Source organism: Macaca nemestrina, unplaced genomic scaffold, assembly GCF_043159975.1.
Source record: "Macaca nemestrina isolate mMacNem1 unplaced genomic scaffold, mMacNem.hap1 Scaffold_99, whole genome shotgun sequence".
NCBI classification, from domain to species: domain Eukaryota; kingdom Metazoa; phylum Chordata; class Mammalia; order Primates; family Cercopithecidae; genus Macaca; species Macaca nemestrina.
In genome coordinates this window covers 77881-96493 of record NW_027257890.1, presented here as the reverse complement: position 1 = coordinate 96493, position 18613 = coordinate 77881, and the positions used below count along the sequence as shown (strand labels likewise).

The 18613-nt window shown below is 43.6% G+C and overlaps 1 protein-coding gene and 1 pseudogene across 2 annotated transcripts in view; one reads left to right on the top strand and one right to left on the bottom strand.

Annotated features, from left to right (window-relative positions):
* The window catches only part of LOC139355333 (uncharacterized), a 74267-nt gene that overhangs the window by 47399 nt on the left and 8255 nt on the right, over nt 1-18613 (top strand). The window lies entirely within an intron of this gene.
* Nucleotides 9436-11472, bottom strand: LOC139361725 (protein FAM90A5-like; annotated as a pseudogene).

Below are 18613 nucleotides of genomic sequence, written 5' to 3'. Positions count from 1 at the left end.
AAGGATACGCTCTGTTGCAGGGCCATGTCTGGTCATTGTTTAAGTTCTACTTTGAAGGACTAGTTGCTGAGAAGGAAGAGGGAATGGTAATGTTAGAAATTGGAATAAAACTTAAGGGGAAAAATCAAGTACAAGGGACCAACAGTACTGAGGGGCAATAGGTTGAAGATTTCTTCGATTACTGTAATATTTTCAAGGAGACCCCCAGGAATCCTTCCTGGCTGACCCCAACATAGCTTTGGCATAGGCCTTATGCCAAATGTCTTAGGCTAACTAACTTTTCCTAAAGAAAATAGAGGAGTTATGGAGACCAATATTTAGTAGAATAATGCCTGATTCTCTTGCTTTTGAGGTCTAGTAACTGCTAGTAAACTTGCCTAATTAATTCACATTTAGAGGTAGAGTAACGAGGGTTTCAAGCACTTGAAACACCACTGACTTCATTTCACGTGAGAGTTCTTCTGGAGAGCTAAGGAACTATGAGGCTGCAGGTCTCTTGGCCAATAAGTCTTCTAGATTTCCTGTGACTCCCTTTTCTGGTCATAGGTGATTTTGCTTTTGCTTTGAGTATTATAGCACCATAAGGTCATAAGGTGTCAGACACTCTGCTCTTACCAAGGCTTACACAAAGTTTATCTTGTTATTTGGTAGAGTTTGGCCCATTAAAAAAAAAAGAGAGAGAGAGAATGATAAAGAGGAGGACAGCAATCCTCACTGCTGAAGGAAGAAGAAAGCTTGGCTTTATTTCCAGTAGGCAGAAAAAACTTCCGTCTGTAGCTCTCTAGCACCAGTGGAATGTCTTTGTTTGGATAATAAGTGTCCTTCCATACCTCATTAGGCATATTCGCAGACAGAGATGTACTATGCACATAAAATCACCTTCATGGGATGACTGAAAGTCCATGTTTTATTGGACACTAAGTTCATTAGAAGGATGTGGGTGCATAGTTTTGACCAGAAAACCTTGTTAAATGGGAACATAAGCTACAAATATTTTGGCAAAAGATTAAGGTTTATGAGCAACCAACCATTTATATTAAGTTACAATTAATTAGGCCATGTTGAGAAATAATTTGGTTTAGTTAATGATTAGACATTTTGTTAGTGAACACTTCCCAGACTTTACTAGCCCTGCTAATCCCTGCTTTGCTCCTGGTCTGAACCCCTACAGTGCCTTGTTTATGGTACAGTGCCTACTGCTTGTATGCTAGATTAGTGAATGTCTATTTGCCTCCTCTACTACTGTGTGAGCTTCTTGTTTGCCAGGACAGGGCTATATTCCTCAGAGCTGAGGAGAGAGTTGAATCACGTGGTCATTTATTCTCAAATCCTCTTCAACAAGTGAAGCGAAACAGGACAGTGAAAGGCCACTGCACATGGAAGCAGGAGGTCTGGATTTGAGTTCTGAATCTCTAGATCTGTTAAGAACTGGAGGTAGGGATAGAGTCAGGAAAATTTTCTTCCTTAAGTCTTGATAGCACCTATGTAGGTCCAGATCTGTTGGGATTCTCAATAATTACTGTGCATAAAATCAACTGAAAGTTATTTTGCAATGCAGATTGTTAGCCCCATTCTATGAAATGTTTACTGTTTTATAAATTGATAAATAATTTTTATTAGACAATGTAAATTTCCTTACTTGCACCAGCGTACAAAAATATTGAGTAATATTAGCAGCAGAATCTTTCAACAAAATAACTATGTATAGCTATTAAACCACTTTGTTTCAAGGCTTTTTATTTTCTTTTATTTATCACCATTGTTTTATTTATAAACATTGTTTCTACTCATAAGGAGTATGTATTCTCTACATGTTTATAAAATTAATGCCTGAATGAAGTTACTTAAACAAGACAGAAGTTGATTTCTTTTTCACTCAAAATTATCCTGTAGTTACACCATTCAGGGCTAGTACAGATTCTTTCTAATGTCATTAGGGATGCAGGTCCCTTCCAGGTATCTGCTCTGCTATACTTTAGAAAATACCCTAGTTTGGCTGCTAAATTTCCACCTATTATTTCTGAATTCTAGACATCAGGGAGAAAAAAGGCGTGGGAGAAGGGCAAAGGAACATCTACTTTTCCTTTTTACATTTTTTAACCAACCTCCCTTAAAAACACTTTGTTGAGATATGATTACATTAAAAAGCTGTACCTATTTAATGTGTATATCTCAGTGAGTTTGAGGATAAGGATACGTTGTGAAAGCATCACTACCATCAAGATTATAAACATAATCATCACCTCCTGAAGTTCTCCCTCCCATTCTAATTATTATTTCTATTAGTAAGAACAATTAACAAAAAATTCACCCTCCTATTATATTTTAAGTACGCAATACAGCATTCATAGCTAAAAGCACTATGCTGTAAATTAGACCTCCTGAACTTATTTATGTTTGTATATCTAAAACTTTGTACTATAATCACACCTACTCATTTACCTGCACCACAGCTCCTGGCAACCTCCAGTCTACTCTCTGCTTCTGAGTTTATTTGAGATTTCAAATACAAGTGAAATCATACAATATTTGTCATTCTGTGTTTGGTTTATTTCACATGACTTCATGCCCTTCAGATCCATCAATGCTGTCACAAATGACAGGGTTTCATTATTGTATAATACTGAATAATATTCCATTGTGCATACATATATATATAAAAAACGTTAATTCATCCGTCCATGAATGAATGATAACATATGTGTTTTCATATAGCTTGACTGTTGTGAACAGTGCTGAAAAGAATATACGAGTGCAGATATCTCTTTCACATACTGATTTCAATGACTTCATATATATATATATACCACTTCATATAAAAATACCATTATATATATATATATATATATATATATATATATATATATATATATATATAAAAATAAGTGGGATTGTTGGAACAAAGTGGTATTTTTATTGTGAATTTTTTGAGAAACCTCCATACTATTTTCCAAGATGGCCATACTAATTTACATTCCCACCACCAGTATACAAAGGCTCCCTTTTCTCCACATCCTTACCAACACTTGTTATCATCCATCTTTTTGATAATAGCTATTCTAACAGGTGTGAAGTGATATTTCATGGTAATTTTCATTTGCATTCCCGTGATGACTAGAGAGGGTAAGAATTGTTTATATATATGTCGTCCATTTGTATCTCCTCTTTTGAGAAATTCCTACTCGTATCTGTTTGTTCATTTTAGTTTTTTAATTTTAATTTTATACACAGAGGATACATGTGCAGGTTTGTTACATGGATGTATTGTGTGACGCTGAGGTTTAGAGTATGAATGATCTCATCACACACCTAGTGAACATAATACTCAATAGACAGTTTTTAAGTCCTTGTACTCAACCCTCCCTCCTCCCTCTAAGAATCTCCAGTGTCTATTGTTTCCACATAAGTGAGAGCTAAACAACATATAACCCAATGTTTGGCTCTCACTTACAATGGAGAATATGTAGTATTTGGTTTTCTATTCCTGCGCACAATACCACACTGGGCTAATTTTTGTATTTTTGGTAAAGATGGAGTAGCTTCAGCATGTTGGCCAGGTTGGTCTCAAAATCCTGAGCTCATGTGATCCACCCACCTCACAAAGTGCTGGCATAGCAGGCATGAGCCACTGCACCTGGCTTTTCTAATTTTTTTTTAGCTTATATTAGGTTTGTCTGTTCTAGAATTTTGTGTACATTTATTTATATTACAGGACACTTTTTAGCTTAGCTTTCCCCACTCAGGGTGAGAAAGATTATATTGATCCAAGTTATTGATTAATAGAGTGGATTATCCCCCGTTATTGCCCAATATTGCTCTATAATATGCATATAATTTGTTTCTTGATTTCCTCTCGATAGACATTTGAGTTGTTCCCAGGTTTTGGCTATTGTTAATAGAACTCAAGGACATATTTTTAAAATAAAAAATTTCAATCCAAAATGTCCTTTCCTTTTGACTCTCCAATATTGTGTCAGGGTTACATTTTTGTAGTCATGAAAATCCAATTACATTGAACAAGATGTGTTTCCAGAATCAAGATTCAGTATATGTGTGGTCTAGCTGTGTCCCTAGAATGTAGCCCTTATTAGTTTTATTAAGCATTTTCCTATATAAATTGAAATCAAGTAGGAGATGTATTTTTCCACAGTAGGAGAAATAGAACAGCTTAGGACTTTGGAGAGATAGCAACTTGCTGCTTGCCTGTGCAACCCACCTCAAAAGATACAACTCCTCCAACTTTTGGTTTCTGGCGACTGGTCCTAACAATTAGATGTGAACTGACCTTATTCCCTTACAATACTACAAGTCGATCTTCTGCACCTGGCCAAATACAGTATAAAATTGATGGACATACATTTCTTTTGGTTTCATGCTTTCTATTTAAAGCTATTCTCTTTGACTGGGAACTATGGCTCATGCTTATAATCCCAGCACTTTGGACGGTCGAGGTGCATGGATCACTTGAGGTCAGAGGTTTGAGACCAGCCTGGCCAACATAATGAAAGCTGTCTTTCTGAAAAATACAAAAATTTTCTGGGCATGGTGGCACATGCCTGTAATCCCAGCTACTCAGGAGGCTGAGGCAGGAGAATCGCTTGAACGCAGGAGGCAGAGGTTGCAGTGAGCTGAGATCCTGCCTCTGCATTCCATCCTGGGTGACAGAATTAACCTTCATCTCAAAAAAATAAAAAGCTAATATATACTTTTCTTTTGATGCATTATTAGAATGTAGGAGGTAATAAGGCAAAACTACTGTGGGTATGTGAATGTGTATCTGTAGCACCTAGAATAGTGCCTAGCCCATCACTTGTGTTGAAAATTGAGAGAACCTTCTTAATATAACTTTTCCACACTCTAGTTCTGAATTTAAAGAAAGAAAAAGATAGGTCAGCAAATATAGGTATCAGTTATTTCTATTGACAGATCATTTGGAGAATATGTTTTTGGATGTGGGAGAATAAAGGTCCCTAACTCTCCACCCCAGAAATAATTTTGCTGATACAAAAATCAGTCAGACATGATGGCACATGCTTATAATCCCAGCTACTTAGGAGGATGAGGTGGGAAAATCACTTGAACCTAGGAGGCAGAGATTGCAGTGAGCCAAGAGTGCCCCACTACACTCCAGCCTAGGCAACAGAGAAAGACTCTGTCCGAAAGAAAAAAAAAAAGTTGTTACTATATAGCAGATAATTTTATTGTCATCTCATTTAAAATTGAATAGTACATTTGGGTCGAATTCTTATGCCTGCAGAGACATTTGCCTCTGGCTTAAAATCACTGGCTCCAGGAGGAAACTCCACCAGAGGGTATCGTAAGGATTTCATAGTGTCTAAGTCATCTTGGTAGTTCTTCAAATAATTCCCGGCAATTCTGTTAGGTTTTGAACTTCACTTACTTCTTACGTGTTTAATAAAAAGAAGTTCAAAACATTGCCATGGCTGTTGAGCCCCCACAGGCTTGTCTTCCCTTTAAAATTCATTACATGGTTTGTACTCTTTTGCAAATATAATAATTGGAGGTGGATGCTTTCAGCCATTAAGTTCAAAAGTACTGCTACATGGGCTGGGCATAGTGGCTCATACCTCTAATCCCAACCCTTTGGGAGGCCAAGGGGGGCAGATCACAAGATCAGGAGATCGAGACCATCCTAGCCAACATGGTGAAACCCCATCTCTACTAAAAATACAAAAATTAGCTGAGTGTGGTGGTGCGCACCTGTAGTCCTGGCTACTTGGGAGGCTGAGGCAGGAGGATTTCTTGAACCAAGGAGGCGGAGGTTGCAGTGAGCTGAGATCACACTATTGCACCCCAGCCTGGTTACAGATCAAGATTCCGTCTCAAAAAAAAAAAAAAAAAAAAAGTACTGCTACATGGACATCCATCATTCTGGCATCTCTGCCATAACAGCTGAATATCGAGAATGTCTGTTCATTTCTTTAACTCCAAATTTGTGTTGTGTCCCTTGGTCTCCTGTCATATCATGAAGTGTATTATTTACAAAAAGGACAATTTATCTATAGTTATTTCCTCTCAGTATGCTACATCCTTTTAGAATTTAAACATAGTGTCTCCCAACCTGAAATTTGATTTTTGAAAAACCAGAAAAATATTTTCGGACACCTTTTATTTCCAGCTGTTTTCATCTTCATCTCCTCTCCTGAACTCAAGTTGAGGGTAAAATTCATTCGTCAAAATTTCTCCTCAACTCAAACAACCTCATCCCACTCCAATATGATTTTTGTCCCCATGAATTGATACACATAATTCTTGCTGGCAGTGGTAATGTCCTAATAAAAAAAAAATCATGAGATGGCATCAGACTTTACCTTATTTTCTAGCTCAGCAGAATTTGATCCCTGTCTGATAAGGAAACCATATTTTCCCTAGAAACTTTTCACTTTTGTCACAGGTTTGGTTCCCAGAGAGCTGGATATAGATGAAGTTTAGTGTGCAGGATGTTTATTAGGAAGTAATGTCAGGATCCACATCTGTGAAAAGGATTGGAGGGAAGCCTTATGTGCAAAGGGACAAGTCTAATGGCAATGCAGCCTGACTTTGTCAACTGGCCGCACAGACAGAGCTGTTCAGCTAAGAAGACCTCCCCTATTTGTCCCAATTGAATCAAATGGCAAAACCTATGCATCCCTTGCCTCCATTAATAATTGTGTGCTTGCCACTTGTGGAGGGTGAGACTTTGAAGCAGGTGGCTTTCTGTGGCTGAAGAAAACCTTAAATGTGGTGGCAAAGTTTTCCAAAGAGACAGAGAATGGCATCTGCCGTGTATGTTGCCCTTTTTCAAAGAGGAAGCAACAAGGGTAATGTCCTCCAACGGCTCTGTATGCAGATAGGTGGACAGTAATGTCTGTCCCTCCTGTGACCTAAGAAGAACAGATGGCAGACATGCAGCCAGGCAGTTAGAGGTGACACAGTGTTAGGAGAGAAACATCTGTCATAAGCAGTGCTTCTTTGAATCAGGTGTGACACAAGTCTTGCATCCCTTGCATGGACTCCTTCCCTGTTATCCTGCTGTCCTACCTCATGAAGGTGAGTGGGGGCTGGGTGGTGGGCAGTCCCAGGACAAGGTACACTTTGCCTGCAGTGTTCCCACATGGGTTCCAAAGTAGCCCAGGTGGTCATCCATGAACTTTATATTTTCCTTATGCTTCTTGTCTTTGCCTTTGAGGAACATGTTTCATTGGACTCTGAGTCCAAACAACTCATGTATCCCTATATCTTCACATTGTCCTTCACTTAAGGGAATCTCTAATCTCTAATGCCTTTGTTTTATTATTACTATCAATATTATAATAATTAACATTGTCATTATTAACTTCATTGTTGATTTTCAGTTATTTTTATTAATGGAGTTAGTATGAATTATTCTTTTGTGGCTACTTACACCAAGATGAAGATAATTTTTTAGTTCAGGAAGAATCTGCATTCTGAAGGTGAATAGAAGTTCACACTACATATGGGCAGACACATGCCCTCCCAATTCCTGATGGACCTCCTAGTGCCTCCTAGACCTAAGGGGTCTCCTGCAATGCTCCAAGATGCCACCAAGGCAGGAATCTGCTTGTGCATGCCTGAGAGCATCCAGGATGAAGTGAGGCTCTGAAAAAATGCACGAATTTCCACATAATCCCCAAAAACCTTACAGGTGAACTGGATGCCACAGAAACAGGAGTGGTCATTGACACAACAAAGTCATCAAAATGTTTTGACGTCAATTAGAAAATTCAGGAATCACTCTTGCTGCCATTAAGTGGAAGAACAGGAGCCTGTGAATGGCATCCATGGCCTGCCTGAGACTCCACAGATATTTCTATGTGGCTTCAGGTACCAGGAATCTCCATGATTTTCAGAAAGGCAGGGACAGCTTATGCCAGCCCATCCCTCTGCAGAATGTGCCCCAGCGGATCAGAGGCATGGAACCATCATGGACTGCACAAAGGCTCAAGGCCAGCTTCCCAGACCTGCCTGTGACTCTAGGTAAGTTCTGAGTCCACGTGGGTGCTGAGGAAAGGTTAATGATGACTTGGAAAGATGGGACAAGCAGACACCACCCCTAAACAATCTGCACGATTCCAACTACAACAGGAAGCCAAAGACCAGCTCATGCCACACTAGTGCACCTTGAAAACCCCTGGATGTAATGCCTCTCTGCAGAGAGTTCAACAAAGAAGTGGCTGGGAATTTTGCATTCTAGGCCGCATTTTCCAGTGCTTCTGGACACGTGATCAGAAATTTAACATTGGTATATCTAACTCTGACATTTTTCACAAAATGGTTTTTTAAAATGAGGTAATAGAGACAAAATATAATACAACCATATGTATTATATGCCAAAATATGCTTCACTGGCATCAAGTAGACTCACCTTGAAATACAATCTAGGACAACCTCCATTTTCAGAATATTTTCTTTTCCAGAGTGAAACTCTCCCACCAAAAACCAAGAACATCACAGGTTTTTGCCTCCAACAAACCGACAGAAAGCCAATACATTTTTTCTAGCACTGTGAAATGGACTGCGGTGCAACACATACGTGTGAAACCCGACACGTGGCATCGCCGTGAGCCAAATGGGGACTCGTGGTGCAAGCAACCCTCCCCACGTGTTAGCGTGCGTGAGATTCACTTGGCAGAATTTGACTAGGTGCGTGTTGGTAGAGTGGGGCTGAGGTTCTCTTGCCCCTGTGGATGTTTAAGAAGTCACAGGTCCTGCGAAGACCTGTGGTCCCTTCAATCAACTCTGTTTCGGAGACATAATGACTTGGATTGCTGACAAGTCAAGAAATTTTCAAGCCTTGGAAAATCAGTTACACACAAACACGGAATGAAAGTCAAAAGAGAGTACGTCATCTTTTTTGAGAATTTTATTCACTTCAAAACAAATTAAACACACCTATTTCTAATGGCATTCCAGAGCCCAATTTTCGAGGCTGAGGAAACACCCCAAGAACGCATTGCGCAGAACGCTTCACAGCGTCCAAAACACTGCTGTCAGGGCGGGGCACAGCTGAAGGCCTGCATCTCTCAGGGTTCCCTAACTGTTCCCTGATTCAGTCATCTAGAGAGCAAACACACAGTCATTCCCCGGTTTCCTACTGACATCACAGCGGAAGTCTGAATCCCGCGCGTCACCGTCACCCAGTTTCTGAGGCAACGAATCACTAGCACAGAAGCTTCTGGTGGCGGGTTTCCGGAGATCCCGGCGAACTACAATGTCCCTCACCAGAATTTGATGAGGCAGAGTCTCTGCATCTGGTCCCTGCCTGGCCTGGGCTCCAACATCCACAGAAGCACCCCAGCCGGGGAGCTTGGGAGTCACCACACACAGTCTGCTTTCTGCTCTGTGCTCCTCAGTCCCACAGACCCCTCCAAATCACGGGAGCTGGACGCAATGGAGCCCCGGCCACCTGTAGTCTCACTCCAGGTCAGAATCGCTGTTCTCTGAGGAGGAGGAAACCTGAAGGTACTCATAGAGGACACTCAGGGGGACAGCAACACAGGGAGCCTCAGACTTCTCTGAGACATGAGGGCTGTGAGCGAGGAAGGCTCCCGGCTTCTCAGGAGAGGGAAATGAGGGAGCTGTCAGGAGGCTGGAGCTCCACCATCCGTTTTCCAGTCTCCAGAAGAGCATTCTGAGAGGCTGGGCCCCATCGTGGCTGGCCGCTGGGTGATGGGACATGGTGCAGGCATGGGCAGTAGGCAGGCAAGGTCTGCTGTGCAGAGGCTGCCGGTTGGTGCTGGGCACCTGGGCGGGTGTCCCCCTGCTCATCTGGGGAGACGGACTTGGTCTGAGTTCGGTTGCAGATGGCGGAGGTTGGAGAGTGTCCGGGACCCCCAGTTCACCTCCCTGGAGGGCATTTTAGGGCATCTGGAAGGAACCCATTCTCGGTTTCTTGGGGAAGTTCAGGCAAGCCTGAGTCGGAGTCTGGGCAGCTCTCTTGGCTCCTGGCCTGAAACTGAGATTGGAGCCGAGGCCCAAGCTGTGTGTGTCGGCTGGTGGGCAGGGCTGTGAGGTCACCGCAGCACGTTTGTCTTGTGCCTGGGGGCTGATGACCCGGATCAGGCCGTGGGGCTTGGAGGCAGCCTGGGGAACTTCTCGACTGCCACCCTGAGGCCTGCTGTGTGTCGGCTTCACCACGACGAGAGGCTCCGGACCCTGCTGCCTGACTCCAGGCTGAGGGATGTCGGCCACAGCCCCTGTCTGTCGTTCCTTTGGTCGGAGACTTGACGAGGAGCTCGGACTGGCTTTTCTGAGGGGAGACAGTGAAGCCAAGACGGATACCGTGTCAGACATTTTCGTAGCTGAGCCATCAGTGAGGGCAGGGTCCACGCGTGGCCTCTTATTGGTTGTGTGGACCGGCATTGGCCTGCTTACAACCTGAAAGAAAGGAGACCACACACGTTAGAAGTTCGTCAGCATCGAGCCAATATGGAAATCAACCACATCCAAAGACAAGGTGCACACAGCAGGAAATTCTTAATACGGTATGGACAGGCGGTCCTTGGAAGTAGGGACAGATCCTTAACGTGAGTGCTGATCGGGACAAGACCCATGAAAAATGCACTCTTGAGCTATGATCTAAGAATACCATTTTTCTAAAGACTGTGTCTTGGGCATTCACTGGATCAAAGTGCCTCCACTCAGCCTTCCATGAAGTGGGACGGACTAATGCCCTTCTGAAGGCAGGTTGGTGGCTCAAGGGTTCCCAGGACGCCTTTTCTGAAAACATGCATGTTCCTAGGGTGAGCCTCCTCCATGTTTGGGGCCCCTGAGGGACTAATTTCCTCACGCCGCTAGGAAGACGTTGTTGGCAGGCTTGCCATCATTGCACAGAAAGAAAGCAACAGGAAATATGGCATCTTCAGATGCCTTCACCTGGAATCAAATGGACCTGGAAGGATCGTGGAGTCCCTGACCCCAAGAAGGCAGGGAAGAAGGGTTCCCCGATCCCCTCACACACACGAGAACCTGAAAGAAAATCAACCAGAGTGACCTAGTGGAGCAAAGAACAGGGACCCATGGTGACACTCACCCTCAGATAAATCCAAGATTCCATGGATTCTTTTCGATTTGGCAGCGGCTTCTCCAAAGGTTTCCCAGAAAAGGTCTGGAAGGGAGCCTTCCTCTGCGGGTCTTGTTGCCTGCAGAAGAGAAAAAGTTCAGGCCATGTATCCGGTTTTCCCCAGGAGACAGGAAGAATTCAGTCTCTGGCCCAGTCCTGTTCTGTGTTTTGTGATAAATAAATGGAACTCTTATGCCCTTTCCACCTCTGCACCTTCCCTCATGTGCCAACCTTCCCATCCTCCCAGTGGCCTTCTTGGCTTCCCAAGTAAGGACCAGTATTTGGATTCCGTTGCTTTCCCCCCTGTCATGGGGAACCTGCACGAAGCTTCCCCACCTGACATCGTCCTCCCGCAGCTCGATATCAGGAACAAGTCTGTTAATTATCATTATTATTAAATATAATTGAAATTAATAGGAATCATCGATAATAATAATCACAATAAAGATAGTAAAAATTAATACTGGTTAAAAATGTTAATGATTAGTATTAATAATTAATAGCAATATCACTGTTAGTAATTAAATAATGATATCAGCAATTAATGTTACTTAAGTCAATACTAAGTGATGTTGGTTATAAAATAATGATTAATTTTATGAACTACTAGCATTGCTAAGTGACATTAATATTAATAATTAATTTTAAGCATGCATAATCGTATATTTAAAATAATTATCCATAATTAGTAATGGTATCCTATTAATTATTAATATCACCAATAATTGTTAAAATCAGTCATTGATGTTTAATAATTAATCATATTATTACTCTTAATACTGCAGTGTGTATACAGCTACCTGTGATGTCTTTCCTAATATCAGAGAGGGAGAGCATGGTTTTAGTTTTAATATCACAATAAGTGTACACTCACCCTGTGATGCTACACTAATATTCAGTGTAGTAGAGTATGACATGACTCCCAACATAGCAATGAATAGATAGCCACCCGGTGATATAGCTCCTAATATTCACGGAATATGCGTATGATATTACTCCCAGTATCGCAGGGAGGGTACAGCTCTTCTGTGTTATGATTCTTAATATCCGGAGGGGGAGAGGATGATAATAATTCCAGTGTTGCAGGCTGTGTTCACCGGCCCTGTGACATTGTTATTAATATCTTGGAAGGGAGAGGATATTACTCCCAATGTGGCAGGGGGTGTACATCCACCCTGTGATATTCTTCTTTATATTCCAAGGCCGAGAGGTTGATATTACTCCTAGTATCACAGACACTGTATACCCCCATGTTTTTAATCCCTGTGATATTGGGAGTAGTATCATCCTCTCCCTGGTGGAAATTAGGAACAGTATCACCAGGGGCGTGTACACTCCATGCGATATTGAAAGTAATATCATCCTCTCCCATCCTGGATCATAGGAACAACATCACTGGGGGGTGTACACTTTCTGTGATATTGGGAGTAACATCATCATCTGTGCCTTGGATTATTAAGGACAATATCACGGGTGGACATGTGTACATCTTCTGCAATATTGGGAATAATATTATCCTCTCTCCCCCTGCATACTAGGAAAGATATCACAGAGTGGGTGTTCACCTCCTGTGATATGGGCATTAAAACCATCTTCTCCTATTCTGGATATCAGGAAGAGTATCACACGGAGGTGTACAGTGTCTGCGATACTGGGAGTAATATCAACCTCTCGGCCTTGGAATATTAAGAAGAATATCACAGGGTGGATGTACATCCTCTGCCATATTGGAAGTAATATCAGCCTCTCCTCTCCATGGATATTAGGAACAATATCCCAGGCTGGGTGTACGCCTCCTGCTCTACGGGGAGTCATATCATCCTCTCCCTTCCAGGATATAAATAACAATATCACAGGGCGGGTGAACACAGCCTGCGATACTGGAATTATTATCATCCTTTCCCCTTCTGGATACTAGGAACCATATCACAGAAGAGCTGTACCCTCCCTGCGATATTGGGAGTAATATCATAGGCTTCTTCCGTGAATATTAAGAGCAATATCACTGGGTGGCTTTCCATTCATTGCTATGTTGGGAGTCATGTCATACTCTACCCCCTAGATATTAGCATCAGTGGCACAGGGTGAGTGCACATCTACTATGATATTAAAACTAAAATCATGCTCTCCGTCCCTGGATATTAGGAACAACATCACAGGTAGGTGTACACCCCCTGCAGTATTAGGAGTAATAATATGATTAATTATTAAACATCTATGTCGATTTTAATAATTATCAATGACACTATTAATAGGATACCATTATTAATTATGGATAATTATTTTAAATATATGATTATGGATGCTTGAAAATAATTAGTAATATTAATGTCATTTAACAATATTATTAGTTCTTAATATTAATTATTATTTTATTACCTACATCACTTAGTATTGATTTAAGTAACATTAATTGCTGACATCATTTTATTGTTAATAGTGATATTATGATGGTTATACTAATCGTTAATATTTTTTACCAGTATTAATTTATACTATATTGTGATTATTAATATCGATGATTGCTATTAATTTTTACTATATTTATTAATATTAATAATTAATAGACTTGTTCCTGATATCCAGCTGGGAGAGGATGATATTATTCCCAATATTGAAGAAAGTGTACACCCCTCTATAATGTTATTCCTAATAGCCAGGGGATAGAGGATGACATTATTGAAACTATCACAGTGGGTGTCCATCCCTTCAGTATCTTGTTCCTTATATCCTGAGTGAGAGAGGATGATATGACTCCCAATATCACAAGAAGTGTACAACCGCCTGTAATATAGTTCCTAACATCTAGGTGGGGAGAGGATGATATTACTGACCATATCACAGGAGTGGTGAAACCCCTTCAATATTTTGCCTATGATCCTGAGGGGAGAGGATGATATTACTCCCAATATCAAAGAAGGCGTACACCCCCCTGTGACACTACGCCCAATATCCACTTTGGGAGATGATGACATTACGCCCAATATCCCAGGGGATGTACACCAACCTTGGGATATTGTTCCTTATATCGAGAGGGGGAGAAGATGCTATTGCTCCCAATAACGCAGGGGCTGGGGCTGTACACCCCTCCTGTGTTATTGTTCTCAATATCCGGAAGAGAGGATGATACTACACCCAATATCGCAGGGGGTGTACACCCACCCAGTGATGTTGTTCTTAATGTACTCCACATCCCACCACCAGGGATATCATTCCTAATATCCAGGGGAAGAGAGGATAACATTATGCCCAATATCGCAGGGGAGTATACACACCCTCTGTGATGTTGTTTCTAGTATCCAAAGGTAGATACGATGATGTTACTGGCCATATCGCAGGGGGTGTACACCCTTTTGTGATATTGTTTTTGACATTCAGTGGGGGAGAGGATAACATTAATGCCAATATCGCAGAAGGCATACAGACCCCTGTTATGTAGTTCCTAACGTACAGGGGAAAGGGAAGAATATTACTCTCAACATTGCAGGACGTGTAACCACCCTGACCCCCGTATATTGTTCCTAATATGCAGCGAGGTGGAGGCTGAGAGTACTACCAATATCCCAGAAGGTGCACACACACCTGTGATATAGTTCCTAATATCTAGCGGGAAAGAGGCTGATTTTACTTTCAATATCGCAGAGGGTGTACACCGCCCCCAGCGCCGGGGTATCATTCCTAATATGCAGACGGGAAGAAGATGATATGGCTGACAATATCGAAGGGGGTGGACACCTCTTGTCTGATATGGTTCCTGATATCCAGGGGGTAAGTGGTTGATATTACTCCCAATAAAGTAGGAACCGTACAGCCACCCTGGGATTTTGTCCTCAATAACAACAGGGGAGAGGTGATATTACTACCAACATTGCAAGGGGTGTACACCCTCCTGTGATATTGTTTCTCATATCCAGGAAAGGAGAAGATGGTATTAGTACCAATATTGAAGGGATGGACACACCCCATGGAATATTGTTCTAAAGTTACAGGTTGAAAGAGGATGAGATTCCATCCAATATAACAAGGAGTGTACACCCCACCTGTGATATGAGTAGTAAAACCTAGAAGAAGAGAGAATGACATTGCTTCCAAAAACACACAGATTGTACACCCACCCTGTGATATTGTTCCTGTCATCTAAAGGAAGAGATGATGATACTACTCCCACTACCGGAGAAGGTACACACCCGCTGTGATATTGTTCCTCATGACTTGTGGGGGAGAGCATGATATTACTTCCAGTATGACAGTGGCTTGACACCCAGTCTGTGATACTGCTCCTAATTTCCAGTAGGTAAAGTATGATGTTCCAGCCAAGAAGTAGTGGCTATACAGCCACCCTGTGATATTTCTCCAAATATTCAGGGAAACACAGGACGACATTATCCCAAATCTCCCAAAAAGTGTACACTCATTGTGTGATATGGTTCCTAATATCCGGAGGTGCAGAGGATGGTATTCGTTCTCCTATCGCAGGCTGTTTACACACAACCTTTGAAATTGTTCGTAATATCCTGAAAAAAAGAGACTGCTAAGAATGGACACACATTGCAGGGGGGAGAAATTGGCTATTACGATCCACATCGCAGGGAGTGAGGCACTCCCCACGATATGGGGAGTACTAGCATCCCCCTCTCCCCACTGGCTATTACGATCCACATCGCAGGGCAGTTCAGGACACCAGCCCTGCCCCAAACTTGACCCAGACATTGAGTGTCATGGGACCACCTCAGGGTGGGTGGAAGCTCAGCTCGAAGGTATCCTTGCTGCCAAAGACCAACAGTTCCTACTAGTTTCAATCTGGCCACAGGGTCTCTGTTGGTGAGACAGGTGACTATGAGGCAGACACCCTGAAATCTAGCACGACAGAGCTCAACGCCCCATGAGAGGCACCATAACACACAGACTTTGCAGACATACTAGCGAAGGCCACAGCAGGCCCTGAGTGAGGAACAAACTGACCAAGATCCTGGGGTTCTGCCACACAACCCTTAAACCAGGGACTGGAAACTGTTTCCCTAAAGAGCTAGGAGTCGGTATTTTCAGCTTTGCCAACTGACCTTTGCCTCAAGGATGCAACTCTGCCATGGCTGCACGACAGCAGCCTTCTGCAGGTGGCCTGTGAAGAGATGGGCATGACTGCACCCCCATCAAACTTTACTTATGGACATGGAAATTTCTCAGTGTCATGAAGTGTTATTTTTTTGTTTGTTCAACCAGTTGGAAATGTAAAATCCATTCTTATTCACAGGCGACAAGAGCAGGCAGGGACAGGCCGCCCCTTGCGGCCTGGAATGAGCTTACAGAAGGAAATGACAGGCTGGGCCAGCGCGGCCTCCTCACAGCAGATTCGCTGCAGGAGGGTCCTTCGTAGCAACCACTTCTCATCCTTCGTCTTGGCTTCAAGTGCAGTTCAGGTGGAGAAAGAGAGAACAGAACCGGCCTCAGCAAGAAGAGGGGAGATGCAGGGTCAAGCAGCCGTGTGGATCCATCACACTCAACATTCACACCAAGCGGAGCACAGGCAGGGCCAGCCCGGTGGGGGGAGAAGTGAAGGCTCTCTGGGGTGGGGGACCTCTGGGTGGGCAAGATTCTCTACCTAAAACTCAAATAGAAGATCTACACAGCAGTAGTTACAGAAAACACACACTAACAAAAAGGCCAAAATAAAAATAGGACACCAAGTTTGGACAACCGGGTCTCACAAGCCAGTAGGTAAGAAAGCCCAGAAGGGCCCACCAGAGGTGCTGGGGGTGGGTTCCTGCCTGCAGGGGGCCTGGGACACCCCATTCCCACAGATGAGGACCCAAGCTTTGGGGAGGAAGCTGTCAGAGTCACCCAATGAGCTGCTCAGAGCTGGAGCCACAGAGCAGGTGAGGAGCCCTGGCCACGTCCCCATGTGCACTGAGGAGCTGGGGTGGGGGCATACCCCCAGGGGCCGATGCAAGCAGTGGACCGCGGGCCCTCCTCCTGCCCAGAGGATGCTCGGCTCCCAAGGGACCACCAAGGCCTGGAACCCAGGGACACACCACCTGACCATCATGCCCAGGCCTCCTGGACAAGGCAATGTCCAGTACAGGCAGGCAGTCTGGACTTGGGACCAGTACAGGGGTGGATGGTCCTGCTAGGCAGGCAGGCCTCCTTCTCCCTACCAGCTGGGCTGATTGCACTGTAGTTTCGGTTCTGGCAACATATTGTTGCCCAACTTGGCCACACCAGTCCCTGGCTCCCTGGCTAGGCCCAGTGCTGTCCAACCTACCTACACAGGCCCCACACACCCAGTGCCCACCAGGCTCTGTCAGCCAGGAGGACCCATGCTCATCCCCTGAGGTATCCGTGGGAGCCTGCATCCCACAGGGACACACAGCTCAGGGTCAACCTTTATGGGGGCCTCTTGGTTGTGGTGGTAGGTGTTGGGCGTAATTGACCTCCAGCCCTCCCATCCTGTACACTGTGTTTTATGGGGATCATTCAGTCCTGGGAGCTTCCTGGGGACTCCAGAAGGAAGAGAACAGGGTGGTCATGGCAGCCTCAGCCCCAGGCTCTGGGCCAGAAGTTGATAACGACCAATTGAGAGCAACCACTGAATTCGATCCTCTTACACATACCCGCGAAGTTGGCGAAGAACTGAATGTCGACCATTGTATGGTTATCCAGCTTTTGAAGCCAATTGGAAAGCTGAAAAATCTTGATAAGCGGGTGCCTCATGAGCTGACCAAATATTTTAAAAATCATCCTTTTGAAGTGTCATCTTCTCTTCTATGAAACAACATTGAACCATTTCTGGATCAGATTGTGACATGCCACGAAAAGTGGATTTCGCCGGGCGCGGTGGCTCACGCCTGTAATCCCAGCACTTTGGGAGGCCGAGGCGGGCGGATCACAAGGTCAGGAGATCGAGACCACGGTGAAACCCCGTCTCTACTAAAAATACAAAATATTAGCCGGGCGCGGTTGTGGGCGCCTGTAGTCCCAGCTACTCGGGAGGCTGAGGCAGGAGAATGGCGTGAACCCGGGAGGCGGAGCTTGCAGTGAGCCGAGATCGCGCCACTGCACTCCAGCCTGGGCGACAGAGCGAGACTCCGTCTCAAAAAAAAAAAAAAAAAAAAAAAGAAAAAGAAAAGTGGATTTCATCCAACAGCCAGCTCACTGGTTGGACTGAGAAGAAGCTCCAAACCACTTCCCAAAGTCAAACTTGTACCAAAAAAAGGTCATGGTCACGGTTTGGTGGTCAGCTGCCGGTCTTCTGATCCACTACACTTTTTGAATCCTGGTGAAATCATTACATCTGAGAAATATGCCAAGTTAATCGATGAGATGCATGGAAAACTGCAGCACCTGGAGCTGGCACTGGTCAATATGAAGGGACCGGTTCTCCACAACGCGTGACCACATGTCATACAACCAGGACTTCAAAAGTTGAATAAACTGGGCTGTGAAGTTTTGTCTCATCTGCGATATTCATCTGACCTCTCGCCAACCAACTACCACTTCTTTAAGCATCTTGACAACTTTTTGCAGGGAAAACAC